Source organism: Capra hircus, chromosome 24, assembly GCF_001704415.2.
Source record: "Capra hircus breed San Clemente chromosome 24, ASM170441v1, whole genome shotgun sequence".
Lineage (NCBI taxonomy): Eukaryota > Metazoa > Chordata > Mammalia > Artiodactyla > Bovidae > Capra > Capra hircus.
In genome coordinates this window covers 5853360-5861912 of record NC_030831.1, presented here as the reverse complement: position 1 = coordinate 5861912, position 8553 = coordinate 5853360, and positions in this window count along the sequence as shown.

Below are 8553 nucleotides of genomic sequence, written 5' to 3'. Positions count from 1 at the left end.
AATATCTAAATTCTTATCATGACATGTCATATTTTCCAAGATCTGGTCTTTGTCCATTTATGTAACCTTGTTTACAGGCTGTTTTCATGTAAATTTTACTCTAATCTAAACCCATGATTATAGAATTCCTCATCCAACATACAGCAATCTGCTTTAGTGCTTAAATATTATGTCAAGGTGTTACTTCTTCCTTGAATAGCTCCCTTAGTTTAATACCTGAAAAACACTTCACATTCTTTAGTGTTAACAGGTCATTTTTGCTGTAAATCCTTTCCTGGCCGTGATCCATGAGGATTGATCATTGTCTTTATAAAACTCTACCCACCCCCAACAACTACCATGTGTGCTTAGACCCCACAGTCGAGTCTCTTTGTGACCCCATGGACTGTAGCCTGTCAGACTCCTCTGTCCATTGGGGATTCTCCAGGCAAGAATACTGGGGTGGGTTGCCACTTCCTTCTCCAGGAGATCTTCCCAACCCAGGGAATGAACCCAGGTCTCCTGCACTGAGGGCAGATTCTTTACCATCTGAGCCACCAGGGAAGCCCAACAACTACCATGATGCCTACCATATTCATTTTCACTTAATTACTTAGATGTTTGTTTCTTTTTCCTACTCTGCAATTAGGGCAGGGATAATACCAAGTTCAGGGACTTCTCTGGTGACTCAATTGGTAAAGAATATGCCTGCAATGCCAGAGACTTGGGTTTGATCACTGGGTTGCGAAAAATGTCCCCTGGAGAAGAAAATGGCAGCCCACTTCAGTATTCTTGCCTGGAGAATTTCATGGACAGAGGAGCCTGGTGGGCTACAGTCCATAGGGTTGCAGAAAGTCAGACATGACTGAAATGACCGAGCACATGCTGGATGTTGCTGCCACAGCCACTGCTAAGGGCAGGAGTGAATTGCCCTATGCTCCACCACTTACTCAAAACTTAGAGCCCTGGGAGATGTGTGTAGGATAGAGCTGTGGTCATGCCCACCATTCACTTCACTAGGAATCCTGGAGAGGAAGAATTTGGTGTTCCTGTGATTCCATACAGAAATGAGAGCAAGTGAGTTTAATGCTCTTTAAATACCAACCAAAATCAGAGAAAAAAATCTCCCCAAATGAATCTGGTATGCTTGTGAGCTGTGAATGCAAGCTAGACAACTCACATAGGCAACATCTATTATATTGACTATCACAATGAAATTATTCTATTAATTTCATTGGAGAATTTTTCATCCTATGATTTTAAAATTCAATAAACTGCAGTATTAGATTTTCATCACAGTTTTGTTCATAACCATTTTGATGACATTCATAGACATGTAAGAAATTTTAATGGTAATTTTCTGTACTTATTCACATGATTTTTTATTAGAATAAATGTGAGACTTTTAAAATTAAAAAGAAATAAACATCTATGAAGCAAATAAGGATTTTTAGAGATAAAATTCTCTGAGGTGTTTGGTAATCACTACTTAATGTGGCCATCAAAACAAATAAATAACTGAAGACTATAGTTATAATTTTATGTGACTAATGTAAGTCTGTATTTCCATTCAAAAAGAAACTATATTTTGAAGAATAAACTCAATCTGGCATTCAAGGAATCATTAACTTCAAACCTCAGGCTTTTCCTGAAATGATAGGCCTTTCCAATGGTAAGAGAATTTTAATGAAGGGAATGGAAATAGCAAAAGAAATGACATTTCATGTCATTTTCAAACAAAATTTCCTCTGGACCCTATCAAATAAAATAGAAAAGGATGATATGATTCCAGTCATTCAACTCATCTTAAATATCGTAGTATCTCAGCAACATATTTATTTTACTATCAAGCATTTCCTAAAATGTATTTTTCTTAGCATAGAGATATGTCTCAGATTCCCCCCCATCATCAAATATCAAACAAGAGGAAATTTGCTGGACAATTTATTCAAAAACTTTTAAATCATTCAAAAAACTATGTAGTCATTGATATGTTTATAAATATTGAATTACATGGGCATATGCTAACATTTGAAATAAATATTTAAAATAAATATTATAGAATGATCTCAATAGTATAATCTGTTTGTATAGATTATATAAACAAATATATTTCAGTCAGTTCAGTCACTCAGTTGTGTCTGACTTTGTGACCCTCTTGACTGCAGCACTCCAGGCTTCCCTGTCCATCACTAATTTCCTGGAGCTTGCTCAAACTCATGTCCATTGAGTTGGTGATGCCATCCAGCCATCTCATCCTCTGTCGTCCCCTTCTCCTCCTGCCTTCAATCTTTCCCAGCTTCAGGGTCTTTTCCAGTGAGTCAGTTCTTCACATCAGGTGGCCAAATTATTGGAGCTTCAGCTTCAGCATCAGTCCTTCCAATGAATATTCAGGACTGATTTTCTTTATGATTAACTGGGTGGATGTCCTTACAGTCCAAGGGACTCTCAAGAGTCTTCTCCAACACCACAGTTCAAAATCATCAATACTTCAGCACTCAGCTTTCTTAGTAGTCCAACTCTCACATCCACACATGACTACTGAAGAAACCATAGCTTTGACTAGACGGACCTTTGTTGGTAAAATAATGTCTGTAATGCTGTCTAGGTTGGTCATAACTTTTCTTCCAAGGAGCAAGCGTCTTAATTTTATGGCTGCAATCACCACCTGCAGTGATTTTGGAGCCCCCCAAAATAAAGTCTCTCACTGTATATTTGTATATTATTTACATAATAATAAGTTGAGTGTATATTTAGGGTTGACAGATGTTTAAATGTTCACAGTAAGTAAAACATCATGAATTGTATCAGGTCAAGAGAAGAAAACTGAACTCTATTTTAAAAGACAAATTTTGTAACTCAACAAATATTATTCAATTTAATAGTATAATTTTTCCATTCTAGTTTAAACTATGAAAAGTACACACATATTCTTATTAGATAGCTTTTTGTAACATTAGGCCTCTTGAAAGTACTGCTGCAAATGAAGTGTTTTGACTAAAAATTATTCTCATACTGCTTAAACAAATAAAATTGTAAGCACGTTCTTTTGAACAGTTTCCTTAGACAAATCCCTTGTGTGGTTATTACCCAAAACTTTGTAGAACAGTTTATTTTTCCCAATCAAATCAAACAGTCATTACACCTGAGAGAATTAAAGTAAGGCAGTTTAAATAGAATTATCTTACTAAATTTCATATCAAATTTTAAATAAATTTCAGATTTAAGAATGCTAACCCTAAAATAACAGGATTGCAAGGTTGCAGAATATTGTAAAATGCTACCATTTATGTAAAATCCTTTCTGCAACTATTATTTTCCATTCATCACTTTTAAAAAATAAGTTACCTTAGATATACTTTACAACACCCAAAGCACACACAGCAGCAAGGCAAATATTCTTCAAGACAGTAAATTTTGTTAGCTTCTTTAAATAGCTGGTAACGATAACCCTGTATGTGAGACAACAAAAGAGACACAGATGTATAGAACAGTCCTTTGGACTCTGTGGGAGAGGGCGAGGGTGGGATGATTTGGGATAATGGCATTGAAACATGTATAATATCATATAAGAAACGAATCGCCAGTCTAGGTTCGATGCAGGATACAGGATGCTTGGGGCTGGTGCACTGGGATGACCCAGAGGGATGGTATGGGGAGGGAAGTGGGAGGGGGGTTCAGGATTGGGAACACGTGTACACCCGTGGCGGATTCATGTTGCTGTATGGCAAAACAAATACAGTATTTTAAAGTAAAATAAAATTAAAAAAAAAAAGCTCTGTATTTTAAAAATCTGATTTCATTGAATTATTTTAAACTGTATATGTGAGTTTAGACCTCAGCTTGTTGATGTGATGCCTAAAAAATTTATGGAGTAATAATGGAAAATATCCACAAAAGGTTTGTTGTACTTTTATTTTGAAATTTTTATTGGAATATAGTTGCTTTATCCACAAAAGTTTTGAGGGGCTAAGTTAGTTAAATACAGGCAAAACAGTTTATCACACAGATCTTATCATTGCTCTCAGATCCAATAACTAAATTGGCGATTATTATTGTCATCATCATCATAATTATTATTTAAGTCACTCTCTACAATTGCTTAATCATGCAATGATCCTTCTGTTAATACTGAGATTTACATAAATAAAGTATATCTGGTTTCTTTTCCTACAGTGAAAGTGAAAGTCACTTAGTGGTGTCTTTGTGACCAAGTCTTTGTGACCCCATGGGCTATACAGTCTGTTGAATTCTCCAGGCCAGAATACTGGAGTGGGTAGCCTTTCCCTTCTCCATGGGATCTTCCCAACCCAGGAATCAAACCGGAGTCTCCTGCATTGCAGGCAGATTCTTTACCAACTGAGCTATCAGGGAAGCCCCTAAAGACTGTCACAAATGTAATTCAATGTTAATTGCATTTCTTGCCACAGAGAACACTTTCTAGATATTAAAGGGAAAGTGAATGTATATACACCATAATAGTAAAATGTGAGCTTCTAAATTCAAAAAGCAGGATAGGCCTTATTCTTTATTTTCTGCAGCTAAAAAAGGGGGGGGGATGCTCTTTACTGTGGAAACTCATATTTCTTTAGTCCTTCACAAAGGGAAGTACAATTATTTAAAAGTTAATTTTTGTGAGAAAAAAAATCCTAAAATCAGAAATGCTTACCTCCTTGCTGTTGATGAGAGAAATCTTCTAAACATAACATTTAATTCAGTGTGATTAAATTGAATATCTTCAGAACTGAAAAAAATCACTGAGATGCACCCAAGATAGAGCACTTCCCTTAAGTGTTTTTGTTTCAATAAGAAGAGATTATACACTGACCTTTTCTTTAGCCTTGGTTTCTCCATTTTTAATCATTATACAAGATTTGGTAGGAATCTTTGCTGACACTTTGCTCCTCAGGGGGCAATTAAGAGTTTAGTGGAAAAAGAAAATCATTTTACTTTATTACCGAAAATGACAGCAGAGAGGCCAACATATTGGGACTGCCAAAGCATTCTCCCAATCTCAGCAACACGAGAATCCATACAGCTGTGCTTAAGGGAAATTGCATACCCCCCCAAAAAAAATTATAACATACACATCACACATAGATCTGTTACAATTACTGACTGCTATCTTATACCACATTTAGAGCTACTTCACTTAATTTTGTACCCTTGTGCAAATTGACTTGTTCCTAGCAAATCTGCTATTTTGGTTTTTGTCTATGTTACTCTGTTTTATATTTCCAAATTATAATAGTTTGATAAGGATTTTACTTTTTAATGCCAAAAAAATGAAAGGGAACATCAGCATTATTTTCCCTCAAGTGAATTAATTTAAACTAAACAATTATGTTTGGAGAAGGAAATAGCAACCCACTCTAGTACTCCTGCCTGGAGAATTTCATGGACAGAGGAGCTTGGTGGGCTACAGTCTGTGGGGTCACACAGTGAGACATGATGGAGTGACTAACCCCTTCATTTTTCTTTTAAAGCAGTTATGTTATTTTAGAAATATCTGTATATATATTTTAGGAAAAAATACTGTGTAAAATGTAATATGAAAGATTTATTATTCATTGTAACTGGTGTAATACACCAGCTACTATAACAACTGCCCCCCCTCCATTTTTAGCAGCTTAGCACAGCAAAGTTTCATTTCTCCTCTCATGTTGGTGAAGGATAAATGGGCTTATTTTCCATCCATCTTGTGTTTTTTCTGCCCCTTGGAGGCCCTGATTCTTCTGCTAGAAAATTCGTATGATGAGGAGAATGGGAGAGATGGAGAGAGAGAGTGAAGGAAACTGAACAAGAAGACATTTTAGATGCTCTGCCTGTTGATGTATGTGGTGTTCTTCTGGTTCACTATCTAGGAGCCAGATCTGTAGCTCCATGAGATTTTCAGGGATGTGATGTGGTCTTGAAATTTTTCCTGGGAAAGAGATTATGTGTGGCCATCAGCATTCTCTGTAGGAGTAAGTTTCCTTGGGAAAATGTTTTAATAAGTTTCAACTTAAATTATGGATCTTCTTTGAAGAAAATGTTTATTATTTTAAACCATAATCACTGTAGCCACATTTTTCTCAACGAAGATGTTAAGGACAAAAATGAAATATAATTTACATCACAGATGTGCATGCTCAGTCATTCAGTCATGTTCTAATCTGCGATCCCATGGACTATAACCCACCAGGCTCTTTTGTCCATGGGATTTTCCAGGCATTAATGCTGGAGTGGGTTGCCGTGCCCTCCTCAGGAGATCTTCCCAGCCCAGGGTTCTAACGTGGGTCTCTTATGTCTCCTGCATTGGCAGGTGGATTCTTTCCTATTGTGCCACCTGGGAAGCCAGCACAAGTAAAAGCTGTAAGAGCAAACTTACAGTTCCACTGTTAATCATTTTTCTCTGCCCTGAGAACCCTCTGTTTCAAAGAGGGAAAGCCCCTTTAACCTAACATGTCAGTAAGGAAATAAATATAATTTTGTTAATATCAGCTGCTGAGATTTCTTCTTCTTTTTTTTGTTTGCTGTTGTTCTTTCTGAAACAAAATCTGCCAAAACAGAGAAGGCTAATATATTTTAAACAGTCTGTGTTTTAAGTACTTTTTAGATTGCCTGTCTCTCTGCACTAGAATGTATTTTTCGTGATAAAAGTAATCCTTTATATTTTATACTCTGACTTATACCCAGTGCCTAGAGAGTAACTATTATAAATGGGATGGACCTCAATAAATACCTGTGTAAAGTAGAAATATTTAGGGTAGAATCTCACCCTATTTATTTTGTGGAGGAACCTACAGCAGGAAAACTCCTTAAGATTAATCTGCTTCCAAGTTTAGTACAAAATATGGTTAAAATTATATGCCCTATTTGTTTTAAAAGAAGAGGACACGTATCCTAAATAAATTTAGTGAAATAGCAAGTATGTAGGATGGAGAGCAGTATAGTGTTTCCCACTTAACCTGCAATTCTCTTGAGAGGAGACACCCTTCTAATTCATCAACAATCTACAGTAAATGACTACTTAGATCCCTTTGGGCTTCCCTTGTGGCTCAGCTGGTAAAGAATTTGTCTGCAATGTGGGAGACCTGGGTTCAATCCCTGGGTTGGAAAGATCCCCTGGAGAAGAGAAAGGCTACCCCCTCCAGTATTCTGGCCTGGAGAATTCCATGGACTGTATAGCCCATGGGACTGCAGAGTTGGACAGGACTGAGCTACCTCTATAGGGCTTTCCTGGTGGCTCAGTTGGTAAATAATCCAGCTGAACCACCTGCAATGCAGGAGACCAGGGTTTGATCCCTGGATTGGGAAGGTCCCCTGGAGAAGGGCATGACAACCCATTCCAATATTGTTGCATGGACGATCCCCATGCAATAGGAGCCTGGCAAGCTACAGTACATGGGGTCACAAAGAGCTGGACACGACTGCATGACTAGGAACACACAGTGGGATTCTATGATACCCTACCTTTACAGAAAACTGTAATCCATTTATTGCCAAGGAATACTATATAAATCCACTTAGTATTTCTAAACAGCTCAGTTGAAAAAGAATTCTTTCAGGAATCTTGCTGTCTCATGAGAAGAACTGTCTTCTTACAATCTTATGAAAGTTATTGATATATCTAAGTATTCTCTGCAGAAGTCAAGAGTTATGGAAATTCATCCTCTGAACTCTTTATTTTATAAATTAATTTCCGTGGTGTATGAGATGAGAAAAACAACATCCTGTGAATGTGGCTATAAATATTATTTTAAGGTGTAATCCCTTGTTCATGTGTGTTTTAAACATACGGAGAGGGAAGAATTAGCTCTTTATGGACTATATGTGTTCTCAGTCACTAAGTCCTGTTCAACCCTTTGCAACCCCATGGATTGTAGCCTATCAGGCTCCTTTGTCCATGGGATTCTCCAGACAAGAATACTGCAGTGGGTTTGCCATTTGTTCTCCAGGGGATCTTCCCAACCCAGGGATTGAACCCACGTCTCCTGCATCTCCTTCCTTGGCAAGCGGATTCTTTACCGCTGAGCCACTTGGGAAGCTCTAAGTATTGAAAATCACACTGGACCACCCTCTCTGAGTATGTTTCTTTCTGGGGACATACATAATTATGATCTTCTGAAGTTGTTTGTGATTCAAAAGACTAGAACATAGATAATAGTAATGGTCAATATAAAAAAATCACAAGTGATGCATCTAGAATTAGAAGTTACAGCAAATGGCAACCCACTCCAGTATTCTTGCCTGGAGAATCCCAGGGATGGGGGAGCCTGGTGGGCTACCATCTATGGGGTCGCACAGAGTCGGACAGGACTGAAGTGACTTAGCAGCAGTAGCAGCAGCAGCAGCAAACCTAATGCCTCTGAGAAATCAGGGAAATCAGAAAGGAAAATAGGATTTGAATGCTGCCTGGAAGATCCTCCAGAGAAACAGTCTCAGCACAGCCTAAGTTGTTCTTTCCTCAGGTGGCTGGTAGGAAGAGGTCAGAAGGAACTGAGCCTCAGCAGAAGGAGGAGAGGAGTCATTTGACTCTCACTTTCTGTAATTAAATTGGTGGTAAATTAATTTAGTGTTTCAATTTCTGCT